Source organism: Callithrix jacchus, chromosome 20 (genome assembly GCF_049354715.1).
Source record: "Callithrix jacchus isolate 240 chromosome 20, calJac240_pri, whole genome shotgun sequence".
In the NCBI taxonomy this organism is placed as follows: Eukaryota; Metazoa; Chordata; class Mammalia; order Primates; family Cebidae; genus Callithrix; species Callithrix jacchus.
This window is the reverse complement of record NC_133521.1, coordinates 37,471,795-37,492,789: the sequence shown is the minus strand read 5'-3', so window position 1 is coordinate 37,492,789 and position 20,995 is coordinate 37,471,795. Positions and strand designations below refer to the sequence as shown.

Genomic DNA, 20,995 nt, shown 5'->3' with positions numbered 1-20,995 from the left:
GTTTCTCAGAAGCAGAACCTGAGATAAGCATTTCATTGCAGGTGGCTCCTAAGTCAAGTGGATAACATTTCTTACCTTAAGTATATATTTGTTTTTCTCTTCCCAAAAAATATTCTAGTGCAAAGCTGCCATAATATTCAAAGGACAGAACAGTTTGGAATTGTATTTTCCTTGTTTCTCTCATTATCCAAGGAAGTGATCCCAAGAAGTGCTGTGAGCGAAACAAGGGTGGTTCCTCTGGGAATCATTGAGGCTCCATCCCCCTGGAACCTGCGAGGCACTGTGGAATAGGCCTCAGAACCGTCCCACTGCCCAAGGGGGAACACAAGAAAGCTTGGGTGTTAATTCACCAACTTTCATTCATCCTTGGTTGAGGGTCACTTCTGAAATGTGAATTCTTGGACACTTCAGCCTAGTCACATTTCTGAGAATGGAGAGTTGCCCTCACTAGAGAGATGCAGGAAGCTGTATCCACATGTTCAGACAATGGTGGGTGACCTCTGGGTGAAAGGCAGGGATGTGGCAACTCTTGGAGTTCTATGGAGCAAGGGACAGGTCTATCTCATTCTTGCTTTATATATAGTGCCTGGTGCCTGCCAGGCATGAAATGCATATTTGTTGAATGAATAAAGAAATGAAAAAGACATCTCATTTCATAAAGACTGTAGCTACAATCTGTACCCCAGGAAGCTCAAATTACAGTTTTGGGTTTTGTTATTGGCCTTAGAAAGTCCCCTCCCCTCTCTTGGACTCAGTTCTCTGCATTATGTGATAAAGAAGTTGGAGCTGGTGATTTTCACAAGCCCTTCAGCTACAATATCCTATGACTTAGGAGTAGAATCGACATAGTCTCATTAGGCCAACAGATGATATTCTAAGCTGAAGAAGTTAGTTGTTTTTGTTTTTTTAACCAAGAAATTAAATGAGTATTTTAGCAAGAAAGTGCAATTAATGGAATCATGAGAATTACATTAAGAGCTTAGGTTGTTTTAAAAAGGAAGGCTAATTATTGCATAAACTGGGCTACATGTACACAATGGAATTATTTAGCAGCCATTAAAAATCAAGTTTATGAAGAACATTTTATAATATTGTAATATAGGAATGTTATATGTATAAAACGTGTGTACACTCACACTCGTGCGTTGAGATGTATCTAGAAGATGAAAAGGAACATCTGAGCTATTATTTTAGGTTAGTGGGGTAATAGGTGATTTTTATTCTCAGGTTTAAGCTTATTTACACCTTCTAAATTGTGAACAACAGACATGCATTATTTTTATGATCCAAATATATTTAACAAATGTGCACATAACTGTGTTTAAAAGGTGCAAAGAGAAGACAAGGAAATGCAATCAAGGAAGCATTACCCGGCCCCTCCGAGCTCACTTGCTTGCTCAGAGGAAAGGTCTGGCACTCTCCTCACATAGACATTGAAAGTATTAAAAGAGTGAAAAGTGCTGCATATAATACAACTTTAGGTGCATATTCAAAGACTGTCATGAGACCTGTATCTCTGCTGAATTCTTTATCCTCAGCATCTATACCTATAACATGGGTATAACAATATTGAATTCACCTAATGGCTGTAAATCTGAAATAATGTAATTATAAAAATACTGGTATGCTTAAGGACAATTAAGTTTTCATGAAAGATAATGAGAAACAAAACTAGGAAACTATTAGTAAAGTGCTTTATACGAAATAGAGTTTCAAAGGCAGGGGAATGACAGCCTTGCTTTATTCTACCCAAGTCTGGGTCCTGGATGAAATGGTGGGTGCTCTCGTTTCAGGGGAGGTCAGTGGTGCCGAGGGCCTTGATTTGAACTTAGAGAACAGGGAGTTGAGGGGGAGCAATTTGATCAACTGTTTTCACGCATTTTCAAGATAGTCATGTGAATAAAGGAGCAGTCTTACTTTTTGGTTTATTAGACTGTGTTATGGGCTGAATCGGGCCCTTCTTCAAAAACAAAGACGTGTATGTTAACATTTCAACCCATAATACATCCTAATGTAACTATATTCAGAAATAAGACCTTTAATAACTGATTAGGTTAAAATGAGGCCCTCAGGGTGGGCTCTAATGTGGCTGTGTCCTTGTAAGAAGTGGGAGAGATTTCAGGAGCACACAGCACAGAGGGGTGACCGTGTGAAGAGGCAGCAAGCCTGGGAGAGTGGCCTCAGTGGAAACCAGCCCTGCAGACACATTGATCTTGAACTTCCAGCCTCCAAAGCTGTGAGAAAGTAAGTTTCTATTGTTTAAGCCACCCAGTTTATGGTTTTTGGTTGTTGACAGCCAAAGGAAATTAATATAGATAGTATTAATTAATTGAGTGATCCATTGGTTCATATAGTCAACATGTATATAGGCTTACAGAGATAAAGCACGGTACAGGTGTGTCTCAGTCAGCTCTAGTGGTTATAACAAAATACCAGAGACCGAGTGGTTTGAACAACCTGTGAACCCATTATTTATTTCTTACAGTTCTGGAGGCTGGAAAGTCTGAGATCAAGGTGACCCCAGATTCTGTTCGTGGTGAAGGCCCCATTCTGTCCCCTTGTGTGCTTACGTGGCCTTTCCTCTGTGAATGAGTGTGGAGAAAGCAAGTTCTTTCCCTTCCTATTATCAGGGCACCACTAATCTCCTTATGAGAGTCACACCCCTATAGCCTAATCTCAACCTATTTACCTCCCGAAGTCTTTGATTCCAAATACCACCACATTTCGGGTTAGAGTTTCAACATATGAGTTGGGGAACATAAGCATTTAGTCCATAACAGGGTGCTAGCACCAAATTTGTGTAGATAAAAGCCAGAGGAGGACAGGTTTTTGATTCTGCATGAAGAGGCAATATGGACTCAGTAATCTGAGAGTGGCTGCCCAAGACAGCTGGCCCATCAGTGAATAGACATCTTTTTTCAGATCCTAATTCAGCTGTTCCCCATTGGCCTGGAAATGGCCAAGGAAAATAGGAGGTGTGCTCCCAACATTGCAGTGATGAGTTAGTGGCAGACAGTATTTGCCAAAAATGATCATAGTAGTCCCATATGCTTTTCCTGCAATGTAATGCTAACACCTTCATCTACAATTGAGATCTATGTTTCTTCCTCTTGAATTTGGGTAAGTCTAGAGATTCCTGGGGAGCCAACCTGCTCTAGCCTCCCTCTGTTCAAGTCTTTGCAGCCCAGGCCTCAGATGTGAAAGCCAGAAAGCCTTTCAGGTGATCCCAATCCTAGCCACCATTTAACTTCAATTTCATGAAGATACATTGAGCTGGAACTGCACAGCCACTCCTGAATTTCTGACCCACAGAGACTCTGAGAGATAATCAATGAATATTGCTTTTTTAAGCAACCAAGTTTTGGGGTGATTTTTTTCCTCGGCAATAAATAATCCTATCTAAAGAACGGTAAGGCATAAACTGATATATCACTAAGCTGCTTTTAATTCCAAGTCTGTACCTGTGTCATCATCATTCATTACCATGAATATAATATGATTGGGTTTCTCCATGGGCAAGCAAGCTTCAGGGAGGAAGCCAGAGGGCTTGGGCTTAATATAGCCACCCTCTCACTTTTGATGCTGTTTAAATGATGACTTATGCATGTCTGGTGTGTTTTTCATTCCAGTTTGCCCTGTGTAAATACATTTCTCCAGCCTTGTTATTAACAATGGCCAAGTGGAAATTAATCAGTGGAAAGAGAGCCAGCTCTTTAATTGATGATTGTGAATGCGGAGTTGGGATAAGATCCTGTGAAAGCACTGAGCTGTATTACTTATATGTTTTTCCTCTGACATTTTTTCCTGCCACTAATTCTCAAAAGCAGACATAGGCTCTATTTAAGGCAATTCAGAAACATCTCTAAAGGAGGTGGACATGGACAACAGTCTCCTGAATGGGATCTTTTTTTCTAAACCACCCTTCATCCCACTAAGCCCCTTAGCTACAGTAGGGTTATTGGAATTTTAAAAATTGTCTTCCTCATTCTGTTAATTACTTTTTGGATTGAATTACCAAATTTGCTGAGTATTTTGGCAGAACATAGAAATTAATTTGTAATATCACCTGTAATTATCCATTTTCATCCTCAATAACAGATTTAATAGTTAAGAATATAGAATATGATACTGCTTCTGTCTAATCAGAAGAATCTGAAGCAAATATAATCTATATCTACCAGGAACAAATGTCTATGTTCTAGATGAGAAAGCAACCACAGGGAAGACGTCTCCTCTTAGGCTTCTTTATCGTTCAAGCGCCCGGCATCGTTCCTGACAAATCGTATGTGCAAATAAGAGCTTGAATAATAAATACGTAGAAGATGCTGGAGTAAATATGACATGGAAAAGAATGCAGACATTTGTGCATTTGTTTAGGGAGGTGATGTGTGTGTGTGTGCGTGCATGTATCTCCCATCATGTGGCAAACATGATGCTAGCCCCAAAGATGCAAAGATACAAAAAGGCTCCTGTGATCTTAACCCTCACAAAACTTAGATTCTAATGGAAAACATGATCATTAATTGAATAAAGAATGGTGCATGTGTTGAGTATGTAGAATAACCAGAAACCTATTCTATGACTACAAAACATATGAGAACAACCATACTTAGACAACAAATTTGGTATAATTTAGTGAAGCTCTACCCTTGGACATATACTTTACTAAAATGTGTACATATATTCACCAAAAGACACTTAATAGCATGTTTCTGGCAGCACTATTTGTCATAATTCCAAAATGGTAATGACATAAAATACACAGTGAAATTAGAATACATTTTAAAGTTGTGGTATATTTCCATAATCAAATACTGAGCAGCAAGAAAAAGAAGTGACCTACCGCTATACAGAACAATATTATGAATCTAATCAACATAGTACACACTATATAATCCCGCTTACATGGAGTACAGAACTGAGAAAGTTAATCTGTGCTATTCAAAATAAGATCGTGGTAACTGTGGCTGTCTCATGTCTCAACTGCAAATGGGCATATGCTGGGGGCTGTGGGTGCTGCCTGTGTCCTGATTTTTGGTTTAAGAGTTGTACCAGGCATGTTCTCATTTTGCTGCACATTTGTTTGTACACATCTTATAGAGTAACGGAGAAAGCTAAAATGGCTGAAGGCTTTCTATTGTCTGCAAGTTTAATCCTAAAATCTTGTGAATGAAAATATGACTCTTTATGCATGAGGGTTGATCTACTCTTTTCACCTTATTTTCTTCCCCCACCTGTCAATCTTTGCCCAACATAACTAGCTTCATTTCTCAAGCCTGTCTTCCTCTTTTCCATCTTCTTGGTTCTGTAAACGTGGTTTTCTTGTCTGACATACTCCATTACTCTTCTGCATCATAAATGTCCCTTCTCATTGGATACCCAGGCTCAGCTGTGATGTTATATTTAGTAAAAAGTCATCCCAAATTGCTCTATCCACCCATATAATCCACCTCATGTGTTGTTCAGTTTATCCATTGTATTTCTAATCATGATTTATTTAAAGTTATCCCTTTACATGTTTTATTGCCTACCTCCAGACCTCTACAGGCTGAGCAACTTCAGGAAAGGAAACATTTCTTAGACTTGATCTTCCAAGTGCCTGGCGTAGTTCCTGAAACACCATATGTGCTAATAAATGCTTGAATAATGAAGGCATGAGAGGATGCTGGAATAAATATGACTTGGAATACAGGCATAACCAGATTGTCAAATAAAAAGGAAACTGGGGAACCCCAATTTGTAGAAACAGTGAAACTGTCAGCTCAGATGATTATCCCAAGCAGGAGATGAGACAGTTAAAGCCTTCCAGAGAAGTGATGTCACCAGATAGAATTATTGATGCAGGTGGGAAAGCTGGATAAAGGAAAGTTAGAGCGCATGCACACACACACACACACACACCTACACCCCACACACAGACTTCCAAGCAAATGAATGCTACAGGCAGCTTCCACACAACAGAAAAATACAGTTGCCTCCCTTATGGCTTTTCCATGCATCTAATTCAGGTACCCATTCACTTGCTAATTCATTCATCCACAGCTCTTTATTCAGCAGTGATTACATGCTAAGTATCATTCTTGGTGCTAGACGTTACAGGTGACTCAGTCACTGCCTACAAAGAGAAGAAAAACATGCAAACATGTTATTACGTTGATCCAAAGCTGATTATTGAGAACCAGGAAATGTCTAGCGTCGCATCTACTCTTGATGTCTGGGATCATCACTTTGTTTATATGCACCTTTCTAAATAGTCCTCAAATCACTTGAACTATTTATTAGCTATTACATTTTTCTTGTATGTGTTTCATAGGCAATGCATCATGTTTTCCTTTTGGAAGCTAATAAAGAGAGAGAGAAGAAGAATAAGAATGAGAAGAAGGAGGAGGAGGAGGAGGAGGAGGAGATGTTTAGTAAAATTTATGCTAAGAAGATAAAATACACATTTTATAATTTTCCCAAGAAAAAGTTTCTAACTTTGCACTGGAAAACACTGAGGACACTGAGAAGCTGGGTCAAGCATTATCTCTGCTTGGTTGGTAAACAGGTCACCAGCAAAAAAGGGTTATAGTGATGAAATGTCATCTGTTTTGTATCCTAAAGTCTCTTAAAAGGCTGCTTCACCACTTTGAGGACCTCTTTTTCAAAAAATATTTAAAGATACTGAAAACTAGAACTCAATAAGCAAACCTCAACTTACTTTCTTTTCCACTTTTCTAGGTGTTAATCACAACCATTTCAGTCGGTAAATGACCCCAGAGAGAATAGAGTACTCCCTCTTGTGTGCTCTTACCTTATATATATATCACTATATACCAGCCTCTGACTATATATCTGTATATATATACCTCTGCACAGATATATAGTCAGAGGTTGGTATATAGTGATATATATATAAGGTAAGAGCACACAGTGATATATATATATATATATATCACTGCCCTTAGTAATTTGGTTGTGTACCTATCTCTTGCCTTTGACTTTATACTTCTGGAGTAAAGGTTAAAGATTCCAGATCTTTAATCTTTGCATCATTAACCTTGGGTTCAATGAATGGTACATTTTGGAGATGTGTTTGTGGAATAAACTGAATTGAATGAGTGCTTTATCTTTGGCTGTTTTCCAAATTATTTCTCCAAAAGACAGACATTTGAAATAGTCTACTTAATGCTTGGCTTTGATTTTCTTTCTGTCAAATACTTAGATTTCAAATAGATTTGCAATGATTGTTAAAGCACTGGGTTGGTAAACATCTCCACAGAAGTTCTAGACACTGATGTTTTAATTGTGTGTGGAAAGATACACTATCATATGCAGACACACTTCCCCAAACAGAGAACAAGAGGATATGTGTGATGTCATCCCTCTGGGAATCCCACTGCCCAGTAAAGTAGGAAATCTGCCTTTGAAAGTCGGCACGGCTGTGGGATGCTCAGCTGTCACTTTCTTCTCACATTTATTCTGAATGAGCACCATCCATCCATCAGTGCTTAAAGAGTTTTCCAACAGTACATTGACCTTGAATGCGGCACATTGATTTTCAGTAACGCACCGCAAATAGGGTCGTTACTGAGTCACCCAACAGTGAATGTGATTGGGAACAGATTCCTGAAATTCCGATAGGGTGCCAGCTGCCTCGGATGATGGATCAGCCTACTGGAAGCCATCAATCTCTGCCGGGGTCTTGAAAATGGTGACACCTGTATGAAATGTATCATTATGTACAATACCAGGTAAAACATGAGACCATAACCGGGCTTTTCTGCACCAGTGCGGCCTCTTGGCTGAATGGTCTGTTGTGTTTGCGGCAGTGTTTATTTACCAAAATGCTTTCCGGAGAAGGACCCGCTTGGTGAGGATGACAAAGATGTAAGCACTATAGGGAATGACATCTGCAGCAAGGATTGAAAAACAGATAAAAAGCCTATGTCTTAAGCTGTTAGAGGTTAACGCCAGATCAATTAAGATGATTGTTTCCTAGATTGCATTGGACAAATGTACACACACAAAGGGGGACATGAGCGCAACCAGATGAAAAAAAACAAAGAAAAATTAACTGATGTTAGACTCCAAATCAAACTGGAAAATGATTTTGTGTTCTTGTGAAATGCTGAATTATCTTAATGAGCAGCTTCTTTTCCAAGTGAAGCATCTAGGTCCCTTTTTCACTTGAGTGTAAGAAACCTTAGTGTACGTGAAGAGATTTATCAAGGACTGGGTAATAGTAGGTGCCATGTAATTTTGCAATAAGGTGGTTTTTGGAATGTGTGTCCTTGTTTTGAGAAATGATAGTGTGTTTTATAACTAATAATAATAGTCACTTGTAGAGTATCTGCTAGGTGCCAGTTGCCACTCCAGGGACATTACGGGCCCTGTACTAACTTCCTAAAAACTCCAGCAGGTAGATTTGACTTTCTTGCCACTTTACAGATGAGGAAACTGAGGATCAGATATCTTGAAGAAGTTGCTCAGGCTTATATCGTTATTACTGGCAGAATGAAGATTGGAAATCTGGCTTTTGATCTTTGAGTTCATCTCCTCCATACTTTCCCCTATGGTTCACTCTTGCTTGCTGAGCATGAGAAGTTAAGTCATGAGCATTTAGATATATTACCTGGTTCTAATATTGCCCACCTGAAAAGAAGCAAGTTAGAGCAGATTGCACCTTGATCCCTTGTTCAAACAGGTTAACAGATATTACTGGGCATGTGCAGTTTGCAAAGGTGCTCCTTTGAGAGATGCCAAGCTCATGATTATACTTCCCTAATTATAAGCTTTTGCAAGAGGGAAAGTGTCTGTAGGGGTCTGAGTCTTATAATTGATGTTTGTGAATGCATGCCCCAACCCACCATCCCTCCTCGTTGCAGACAATCCTGTGTTGGACATACATGATCCTCCCTTACCAGTCTCAGGGGTTGATATCCAGCCAGGCAGCACCTATAGTAATGATAGGCAAGGGCCACCATGGGTCAAAACTAAGCCCACAGTACGTACAGCAAGATTTGAAAAATGCTTACCTCACTTCTTTTGATAAATAAGCCCTGCAGTGTTGAGGAACTCAATGTTTGCAGCCCATGTGAGCCGCCTGGTGAGATTCTACTTGCTCTTAGAAGTCTTGTCTGTCTGACTTACTTTTTGGATCAGGCACAAAGGTCTGGCTCCAAAATCTTGTTTCATTCATTCATTCATTCATCTCAATCCCCACTTCCCTCCCAAATTCAAGTTTGAGTCTCAGAGTGTCTGACATGCCTCTGGGCTGTAAGGCTTTTATAAAAGTGATGTCTTCTTTGTCTTTTTTATTTTGAACATCATGTATGAAGTTTTGGAAATAGAAGACCTTCCATGCATGCTCTTTAAAAGACAAAAATATGTTAACATAGAGACTCATGGTTCAGAATATTCTTCCACCTCACAGAGGCTATGAAGCCACATAGGATATTGTTGCTGAAGCACATGGTCCTTCTGTGAGGGTGGCATGGGGAGAAGGATTTCCTGTGATTTATAGGCTCATCGTGGATAAATGTAGCTGCTATGATGTTCCGTGTCTATACAATAGAAAGTTTACAACTATCTGTTAAGAAGCATAATTATTCACTAAATTAGTGGATGCATAAGCACTTCTTGAATGAATATATAACCACAGAGTGAATGAATACTGCAAATAACTAAATATTTGTCCAATAAGTGGATAGATGTCTATTCACTGAATGACTTTAGACACAACTTGGCTATGCTAAGTTTCCCACAGTGCTAGGAATTCAAGCTGAACTGATACAGCGGACAACTTTGAATCTAAACTTGTCAATGCATTGTGTTTGGACTGTCTGAATATCTAAACTCTCTAAGTACACAGTTGATGGAATCGACTGCACAGAAATCTGTTCTCCAAATTCCAAACACTTCCCCATAATTCTAGTTTCTGTGATACATAAACATCCCACTCGTTTTTGCTATTCATTTTCTCACTTTTTGAATGACCAGAAAAATGGTATCCTGGGTGGTGGGCATACTGTGTCTGTTCAAGGAATGAATGGGGCTTCATAAACATCTATTCCAAGTGCTATCAGTATTCATAAAGGAAACCCAACACATGACAAATATGATTAGAAACGACTGTCAAATAATGACAAATCAGTTCTAATAAAAACAGACACAATCTTAACAATTACTTGCAATGCAGGTATTTATCAGACGGGGAAAGATTTTAAATGACCATATTGCATTAAAGAAATCGAACTGATGGAATTTTAAATATGCAGCTTGGCCATTTCACTTTGTTCACGCCTTCCCCCTCACCAGGCTCCTTGCAGAGAAATGGGGTGGGAGTGAATTTAAACAAAGAGTGTTCTAATGTGCCCTGAAGTATTCACATTTTTTACCAGTGTTATCTACAGAGTTCAACTCTACAGAAAAATGAGACCACAGTCTAGAGGAGAGTGGGCCAGATGACAGCCTCTCAGACTCCAATTGTGAGAAACAATGGAGAGACACACACACACAGCTGAATACACTGCGTGGGTGTGAGGTGCGACTGGGCCCCTTGGTAACTGTCCTCAAAGGGGCACTTATTATTAATGGAAATGTCCAGATAGATTGACCTACGGAAAAATAGCTAACCAACAGGACGTCGATGATTAGAAATCCTTCTCTTTCTCTCACTACCAATGCACTCATTGTCTTTCTCTATTTTGGGGACTTGAAACAAATTCTGTGAGTCTAGCCACAAGACACCAGAATCTCAAATGAAAGCTCACCCGTTGAAGCTTCCTGTAGAAGTGGTGATCATATCTTTCAAACACCATCACTAGTAACAATAATAATAACGACCCTGATAATGATCAGAACATTTAGTCTTTTCTTTTGTCTCGAGGATTTTGGTTCATTAATAAAAAAATTCTTTAAAAGTTCTAGAAAAATTAAATGAATTGCTGTCATCCGACATTTAGTCATTGGTGTCCTGATGCCAGGTCTTGAGCTAAACATTGTATAGGTTTTTTGGGGCCTGAAGATTAAATGTTTTGAGGACTCTTTTCAGGAAAAATAATACAAAAATTAGGTATGAAAGTAAATATTTGTTGAGAATGAGAAGATTACAAATTTAAACGAGCTCTAAATATTACAGACATTTCCAGGGTCTTGGAAAGAGCCTCCGCAACGGAAAGGCCTCAAAGCTTAAGCTTCATTGGCTTCAGTGAGGTGAGCCTGCTTCTCACATTATCTGGGATTATATTTTCTAACCCTCTTCACTAGCCTACACACTAGGTGCAACAACTTTGGTATACTGCAGAGTAAGAGGCTATGGCTCAAACAGGTTAAATCACTGAAGACCTCTGATTACAGGGCCAGGATTTGAACCGAGCCTTAAGACCAAAGATATCTCTCTCTCTCTCTCTCTCTCTCTCTCTCTCTCTCTCTCTCTCTCTCTCTCTCACACACACACACAGACACACACACACGGAGTTCCCTCACATTGAATCTTGCATTCTAAATGACCCCTCTAAATGAAAAGATAAACTTTTCATACCATATGAGTCAGAGTAGGAGTTCCTGGACTTGGGTACACAGGGTCAATATCCTAACAGTTATCAGCTTCAGTTAAGATTGAGTAAGAAAAGAAAGGAGAGGGGAATAAAGAGAGGAGGGAGGAAGGAAGGGTGGAAAATCCTGCCAACACCCCTTTTTTGATTACTAGCTCTGCTTGGTCATGATGTCATAAAGCGAGTCCCTGATGAGAGACCTTTTTCTCCTTAAAGGGAGAACCACATGGTAAGACGTCTCAGTGGTTGAGGACTGGCTATTGTCTCTGTGTTCTCCATGAAAGCAAGGTGAGCTTCAGAATGAAGAAAGCTTCATCTTGTTCAACATGACTGCTCTGGCATGAATTATATTCTTTCTAAATCTTCACTGAAAAAAAAAGATTCTTTTAACTGAATGTGGGAACGTGTGCATCCTCCAGTATATTTGGCCTTTGTATTCTTCATATGGAGAATAATTGCCATAGAGTTAAGAATAGGCAGGAAAGACTTCTTTTTAAATTGTTTTCCAGAGACAGAGTATGTCTGTTCAGTTGCTGGAGGGGTGGGGTTGGACCCAGGCAACAAAGATTCTAAGTGAATGAAAGACACCTTGTCATCCACTGTATTTGATCTGTGTGTCAGTTTCAATCCAGTCTGTGGTCATCCAAGTGGCAGCAAATAGCTACCTGGGAATGTCACTGCATAGATTAGCTCAGGTGTGGACATGCTCTTTCAGGGCGATGTGGGGAGGATAAATGACTGAGGCCAAGGTCAGCAGACAAGCTGCCCAGCCAGCTGGATGCTTTGTGTGAGCTTCCTGTTTACCCTGGAGCCCCGTGTCCAGTCATTGTCCTTCCACATTGGGTGGACTTCCCATCTTTCTCCACAAGAATTTGGAAAAAGAGAAAAATCAGAAACACATTGTCCAAGCCAAGGTGGCTGGAAGCAGCATGGATGTTTAGAAAGAGCACGAGCCTGGAGATCAGAGAGCACTAGTGTGGGTTCTCAGGCAGGGCCTTGGGACAGTCATTTCAGCTCTGTAAGGCGTTATTCACTCATCCACCAGATGAAAATGATAGAAACATCTACGTCACAAAATGGCCAAACAAAAAATACATGCAAAGTGTCTAACACAATGCTTGGTTCTTACTAAACATTAAAAAAAAAAACCCTAATAGATACTAGTAGTTGTATTACTAGTAGAGTTGTGGTGGTCATTGTCATGGAAGAGGAGGAGGAGAAGTTGCAGGCTGGTGATGGTGGTCGTTATAGTATTAGCAGTAATAGTATCCAGAGGGAGAATTGTGGTGGGGTGGTGCTGCTGGTCCTCGTAGCAGCAGCATGAGTAGGAGTTAAAACAGAGTGGTGGTAGTGGTAGTTGTAATAGTGGTGATAATGGTAGCTCTAATACTATGGTGGTGTTAGGTGTAGTAATAACAGTAGTAGGGGGAGAAGTTATTCCAAGATGATGGGGGTAGTCGTAGGAGGAGATGGAAGATGAGTAGGTGGGGTGATAGTTGTCATATTAGTATTAATGGTAGGTAGTGAGAGGAACAGGAGTTGTAATCAGGTAGCATTGATAGCAGTTACTGCAACACAAGAACAAGCCGGATTTTGAAGAGTGGCAATGGTGGCACTTGTAGTAGAAAGAAGAAGAGAAGAAGGAAGAAGAGGGCTTTAGTAGAGTGATGACGGTAGTCATTGTAGTATTCATAGGGGTCGGAATCAAAACAGGACGTTTTAGACATTGTAATAGTAGGAGAGGTGCAATGGCTCATGCTTGTAGACCCAGCACTCAGGGAGGCCAAGCGGGTGGATGGCTTGAGTCCCGGAGTTGGAGACCAGCCTGGACAAGATGGTGAAACTCCACCTCTACTAAAAATACAAAACTCAGTCGGCCGTGGTGGTGCGTGCCTGTAGTACCAGCTGCTCTGGAGGCTGAGGTGGGAGACACTTGAGCTTGGGAGGTCGAGGCTGCAGTGAGCCCTGATGGTGGCACTGCACTCCAGCCTAGGTGATAGAGTGAGCTGTCTCAAAATAAATAAGTAAGAAATGGTAATAGTGTCATACTAATAGTAATAGTAATGATAACAGCCATAATAATATAGATAAGGATAGTAAGACTAGGTTTGATAAGTGTGCTTCCCGTCTTCTTGAGCCCATGCTCTCAAGATTCCCAGGATGGGTTGAGTGGTGATTACTGTATGCTGGTTACTTTTGAAAACTTTCTAATGTTACAAAATTACAACACACACACACACACACACGCACACACACACACACACACACACACACAGGCTTCCCCTATAAAAATTAAATAATTTCAGAGCTTCTAGGAGATGATCCTGGAGTCTACCCCATAGGGAGCAATGAGTTTTCTGAGGGATACATACTGGGCACACACCTGAGTGATGATGAATGCCCTGGTCTGTTCATTACCCTTGGCAGTAGTGAAAACCGTAATCAAAGGGAAAGAAAGGAGGGATTGGCATCGATTTTGTGCCTACCCACTATCATACCAGACATTGCCACTTGCCTCATTTACTCCTCTGCAGAATGCCAAGAGAGAAGACGTTTATTCACGGAACAAAGGCTCAGGATGTGTGGAGACTTGGCCAAGCTCACACAGCTGGTACAAGGAGAGCTGGGATTCCAGTCCAGGGTGATCCTTTCACCAGGGGCCTGCCCAGATTCCTGCAGCCCTCACTTCTCCCTCTTCTGAGGTCTGTGTTGGGTTACTGAGCACAGAAACCTTAGTACTTACGGTTTTCTTACTAACTCATGAGTATTAATTTGTCCTCATCTAGACTATAAATGTCTCAGGAGGAACCAGAGAATTATCTTTGTATCATACATGATACCCTTTAAAAAACAAAGAACTTTCTTGCTTAACTATGATGTGCTGGCAGTTGCCCTCAAGACGAAGTTATTTGTATAAATAACCAAAGGAAAATTGAACCAATGCCTGGACATATTTTTTCTTGAAAGAAAACAGACATTGATGTGAAAAAGAGGTGGATTTAGATTCAGCCCCAACCCTTATTTTTTTGAGAAATAAGAGAATAGCAAATTACATTGCTTCCCTGAATCTCAGTGTCCACATCTCTAAAGTAACCACCTTTTTCTTCAGATGCTTGGATATAATCTAGTGAGATATGCAACTTGATGCCTAGCAATTGACACGCATGAGAGTAGCTATAGGCAGAAGAGGTACTGGAGCCCTGACTCAGTCACTTACTAGTGATACGAGCTTGGGTAGGCTATTAGCGACTCATTGCCTCGGTTGTTTGCATCTGTAAAATAGAAAGATAAGAATAGGAGTTCACAGAAGAAAACCTTTTTGAATGAATATGCAGTTAGAGTACTTAGGTCTGTCTGATACACAATGTTCTTTAACTTCTAGGAATTAGCATCAGTTATTTTTCGTAATGATAGAAGATGCAATGAGCACATAGGACAGAAAAATGTGCTTTACAGAGAAAGAAACATTGAGATGGGCCTTGAAACACAGGCTGTTTTCTGAACGGCCACGCATTCCAGCCAAAGGAAACAATATAGGCATGGCAGTGGGGAAGGGTGTGGCCTTCCTAGAGGACTGGGAACGAATTCATGGATAATATCTCTTGTCCACGTTATGCCTCTGGGATGCTGGGAGAAGATGAGGGAAGCAGAAGTTGAAGGCTGCTTTCCTGGTGCATCTGGGATGACCAACCTCAAATCTGACATTGGCAACATTTGTACATTTATATTCGACTTACCCTCCGTGTATTTTACTCTGCACACTGTGTACTGATTTGTCACTTTTTTAGGGTAAGATTATGTCTCTGAGTAAGCTGATTAGTGTTAGACTGATTGTTTTAAAATAACTCGAGCGGCATCTGAATTTATTTACATACATGATATTGCCTTCTATAAACACAGCTGTATGCAGAAAGAAAATTCAACGGTATTTTAGGAAGTTAAGCCAACAGTTTAGCTGTAATAAAGGCAGCTTTCTCATTCTGGTTTCTCTTTATTTTTTCTTTCTGGACTAAGTTTTTCTGCAAGGGCTGGGCCTAAATGCTTCTGCCCAGAAAAGTCTCAGGGAGTGGGAGAGTTGATGCTCTGCTGGCCACGGGGAATATCTGTCAGGATGAGGCAGAGTGCGTCTTTAGGGAGGTGGCCTCTCCTGGCACCAATTCCAGGCCAACGTGGAAACAGTCATGAGTCTTAGGGCTGTTTCATCTTACTTCTGTGTAGGGCAAGGCTTTTTTGATTTTGTTGGTTACATATGTATTTATAGAAAAACATTCTGTGCTGCCAGCCTCTCTGTTGGGCTCTGGAGATTTAGTGATAAACAAGGAAGATGCAGACCCTGCCCTCATGAACCTTACAGTCTACAGATAGAGTCAGGTGATTGGTAAGAGGTATGGCAATGACTATGTAAATGCTATTATGATGAATGCAATCAAGTATTAGGTTGGTGCAAAAGAAATTGTGGTTTTTGCAATTAGAAGTGTAATTGCGAAAAACTCACTTGCTTTTGCATCAACCTAATACAAGGACGTGCAATGAGCCATGTCTTTAGAAGAGGGAGCAAGTGACAAAATAACATCGCTCTTTGGAAGTGGCATTTTCACTGAGAACTAAGGGATGAATGTGGATTGACTAGGTAAAGAGGCAAGGAAAGACTGTTAGCTTGAAGGGACGAACTTGGTGCATTCAAAGGAGGAGAGAGAGGTCAGTGTAGCCGAGTAGAAGAGAGTGAGACGAGGGTGCAGAGGAAGTCAGAAGCCAGACCAATAAGGCAGGTGTGGGCCATGCTGTGGATTTTCACTGTCCTCTGAACAATGGGAGTCCCTCAGTGGGTTTAAGGCATGGAGTGACATGGCCAGATTTGTGTTTCAAAATGACCAGGAGAGAATGGATTGATAGGAGACATGACAAGGGACGTGGCACATCCATCAATTGGCTACTGCAGAGGTGTAGGCAAGAGGGGAGGGTGACGAAGATGAGGATAGAGACAGTAGAGACAGAAATGAGCAGTCAGGTTGAGACCCAAGTTGGAGATTTGATCAGTGCAGTTCACGTTTGGCTGGACGTGCGGAAAGGGAAGAATCAGGTCCAATGACCATTTTTGTTTGTTTGTTTTTGGCATGAGCACATTAGTGGGAGTGACACCAAGGAAACAGGGAAGATAGAAAGAACCAGGCCGGGGGTAAAATGTAAAAATTAAGAGGATTTTTGGCTTACATAAAACGTATGATGATTATAAACTTCTAACAGGAGTCGGGCGAAGACAGAGGTGTATAGGTCTGAACATCGGAGAGGGACTCTGGGTGGATATTTAGTTGGAAAGAGAGAAAGTAAGTATGTAAAATCATGAGAGTGGATGAGACTCTGGAGAAAAAGAGGACGAGGGTAGCAGGAGAGGTTTATGAAAATGTGAGTTCCCTGAACTCATTCATCCCTGCCGATTCAAGACATTGCAGGCAATTCCAAGTTCTGTCTGGGGAACAGGTGTCTGAAACAAGTTTTGTGTACTGTAGGATGGGACTCAGAGAACTAAGGTGTGCACACAAAACACAGCACCAATTCCAACAAGAGGATTTATACCATTTGCCCTCCCAATGTGTCACGATGCAGGGAAACGTCAGCTCTAAATCCACAGAGGATTTGTGTCAGCACTCTGTTGTGGCACGCTTTTGAAGTCCAGCACAGGAGGGAATTATTTGGCTCTGGTGCTAGATCAGTTTCTCTTAGAATGTTGACTGCAACTCATTCTTCTTTTGATTATTTAAGCTCTTGTTATTTTTCAGTCCATTGCCACAGAGTCTTCTGAGGAAAACAGAAGAGCTTCCTAGTACCCAATAAGAGAAAGAAAATACAAGAAGGAAAACGTTAGTAAGAGATTCATTTTGCTCTAAAAATGCCTCCATGTGGAAGTTATCTTGGTGGAATTGCTTTAAAAATTTTATTGGCTAACATTAAGAGGCTGTTTAGTGGAAGCCAGAATGGCTCCTGATCCCAGCTCTGTCATTCACTAGCTGTGTTACCTAACACAACTCACTTACCTTCTCTGTGCCTCCTAATCAAACATTTCTATGAATAGTCCTAATATATAGAAGCACTTCCTTGGTGATAACTCTCATCATTTTCATATCAGTTTTAGGAGCCTAGACCTGAGAGAGAAACCTCTAGTTTGTCCAGAATCAATTACTGATTACTTCAGTGGCTCCAGGCAACCACATATCTTGAATCATATTTTCCTAGAACAGAGTTTATTTTATTCAAAGCCCCCACAGAGACCATTCCTTTTGTTAATGTTAAAGTAAAATGGAAGCTATAAAATATGAGAGAAAAAAGCCTTTTATGTGCAAAGGTATTTATCACCGCATTGTTGTCACAGCATAGTACATAAAGTTGCTTTATGTACACGTGAGTTAGTATATGTACAAATGTACTTGATGTGTGCAAACATGTTATTTTTGCTAAAAAATGTGTAATTGGGGATGGAAAAGAAACACTAAATGTACGTTGTCTATTTCGGTAATTATTGAATGCTATTGAGTAGTGGGATTAATTTTTTTCTTTATATAAAAAAGAAATATATAAAAAGTATAAATATCTAAAGAAGATTATTCTAAAAATACAAGTTGTCTTTGACACAGAACTTGTAGTTTTAGAATCATCTTTATTGAGGTAAAATACATATATGTAATAATAGAATATCTGTATATTTAAAATGGAATTCATGAATTCTGAGGCTGTAACTGATGAGTCTTGATGAAGGTATACAGTCATGTAACCACCTTTATAAAAGGGCATTTCCACTACCCTGTGTCCTCTTTCTCTCCCTCACACCCTTTGCAGTTTATTGCCTCCTCCCATCTCTGCCCTGGAAAAACACTGACTTACTTTCCGTGACATTAATTTTGTTGTGTCTAGAGTTTCATATGAACAGATCCTACTGCATGTCATCTTTGAGTCTCACTACCTTCACCTAACATAATACTTCGGAGATTCAAGTATGCTATTGAATGTATCAATAAGGTGCTCCCTCTTATTGCTGAATAATATTCCGTTGTGTGGAAACATCACAATCTATTCACCAGTAGACAATTGTGTGAGTTGTTTCTAGTCATGGGCCAGACTGAATAAAGCTTCTATGAGATATACTCGATTTACTAGTCTGTAAGCAGTACTAGTCTTTGCATAAACCTACATTTTCATTTAACTCTGATAAATGCCTAGGAATGGGATTCCTGGGTTACAAACTAAATGTATTATGTTGGTGCAAAAGCAATTGCAGTTTCACCGTTAAAAAATGTATGTTCCAATAGTTCCACATTCTCACTAGTATTGGTATTACATGACTTTTATAACATTTTGGCCATTTCAGTGATTGTTTAGTTGTATCTTCTGGTGGTTTTAATTTGTGTTTTCCTAGTAACTAATGATGTGAGTGTATTTTCATGCACATATTTGCCATTTGTATCTCTCTTCTTTGGGAGAAGTGTCTTCTCACTTTTTGAAGAGTTTTTATTATTCTTATTGTTTAGTTGCAAGATTTATTTTGATGTTCTGGTTGTGATTCCTTTATCAGGTATTTGTTTTACAAGTATATTCTTCTAGTCTTAGTAGTTTTCGTTAACAGAAAAGTTTTAACTATGAAAAAGTTTAGTGTATTAACTATTTTTCTTTTACATTCATAATTAGTATTTTTAATTACAAATTAAATATCTTTAGCAGACATGGGACTCTCTTGGTTATCTATTTTTTCTTGAAGAAGCTGGTTGTTTGTGTCTTTCAAGAGATGTGTCTACTTTAACTATGTTATCAAATGTATTTAAATGAACTTCATAATATTCTCTTACCAATTTAATGTTTGAAATATCTGTTATTTTAACACTTTATATTAATAATTTGGGTCTTCTCTTCCTCTCTCTGCCTCCCCTTCCCTTTGCTCTCTCTTTTATGTGCACACACATAGCCATTAATGTGGTGGGTGTGCGTGTGCGTGTTCAGTCTGGCTAAAGATTTACCAATTATATAGTTTTTTTTTTTTTTCAAGAACCTGCTGTTGTTTCATTAATTTTCTTTCTTGTTTTCTGGTTTTCTACTTTATCAATGATTGCTCTTTCCTTTATAATTTCCTTGCTTCAGGACACACACATGTGTACACATGTGTGTTTATATCCTGTTGGTTCTGTTTCTCTGCAGAGATCTGACTAATACATTGAGTTTTGCTTTTTTAAATACCATGTGACAATCTTTGATGTTTAATTGGAGTGTTTAGGCCATTTACATTTAATGTAATTACTGATATGGTTGAGTTTTACTCTGTCATCTTGCTATTTGTTTTATGTTTATTCCTTCTTTTCTTTCTTCATTTTTTTTTTGCCTTCTGTTGAACTAATTATTTTAACATTGTATTTCTATTGTGACATATTGTTCTACCTCTTTATCTTTTTTCAAGAAATTGTTGTATTATATGTATATATAGTATTACAGTCTATACATGCTTTATATATAAATATATATCCATGAAATATAATACTACATACATATATATATGGAGTGGTATAATATTTAAGAATAGGGTGTAAGATTATATAAAATACTATACATGGTGTATCCTATATTTAAAATACTATATGCATATATGTATTGTGTAATAATACTATATATGGATACTATATATAAAATACTACACCCTACCATCAAATATTATATTGCTTCAGGTATAATATAAAACCTTAACAATTGTAAAAATGTTTCCCCATTGAATGTTGTGCTATTTTAGTACTATACCTTATTTGTATAAATCTAGTAAATCCCCCAATATAGTTGTTATTTTGCTTTGAATAGTCAATTTTTTTAAAAGGAGAAGACACTTATTTTTACATTTAATATTTCCTATACTCTCCATTAATTTGTGTAAATCCAAAATTTTATCTCCTTTTATTTTATCTTTCATAATTTCTGACAGAGAGTAATATAATTTTTATCTTTCTTCTGTATATAATGTGTCATGTTCCTTTGGATACTTTTAAGGTTCTATTTCTATTTCTAGATTTCAGCCATTTGATACTGATGTACCTTAGGGTGGCTTTCTTTGGGCTTATTTTGCTTGAGGTTTATTAAACTTATTGTATGTGTGGGCTTATGGTTTTCATCAAATTTGTAGAATTTTCAAATATTGTTTTATTTTTTTTTCTATTTTCTTCATCTATTTCCTGGACTTCAGTTATTTGTATACTAGATTACTTTATATTTTATTACAGGTTACTTATCCACTGTTCATTTTTTCCATGTGTTTTCTTACTTGTTTACTTTCTATTGCTCTATCTGTAAGTTCATTAAGTTTTTCTTCTTTAGTGTCTATTCTGTTAATCTTATTTAATATATATATTTTTTCATTTCAGATATTGTAATTTTCATTTCTGGAAGATCTTTTTTTTAATGTACTGTTCAATTTCTCTATTTATCTTACTCAT

The 20,995-nt window shown here is 38.9% G+C and overlaps 1 protein-coding gene and 1 long non-coding RNA gene across 15 annotated transcripts in view; one reads left to right on the top strand and one right to left on the bottom strand.

Moving 5' to 3' along the window:
- Window positions 1–20,995, top strand: part of LOC128930282 (uncharacterized) — a 968,777-nt gene that overhangs the window by 629,729 nt on the left and 318,053 nt on the right. The window lies entirely within an intron of this gene.
- On the bottom strand, window positions 1,540–11,666 carry LOC118149751 (uncharacterized). The gene is made up of 4 exons (XR_004737429.2): window positions 11,525–11,666; window positions 7,823–7,892; window positions 7,553–7,700; window positions 1,540–6,115 (listed from the first exon to the last, which is right to left on the bottom strand). It is a non-coding gene; the product is annotated as an uncharacterized LOC118149751 (long non-coding RNA).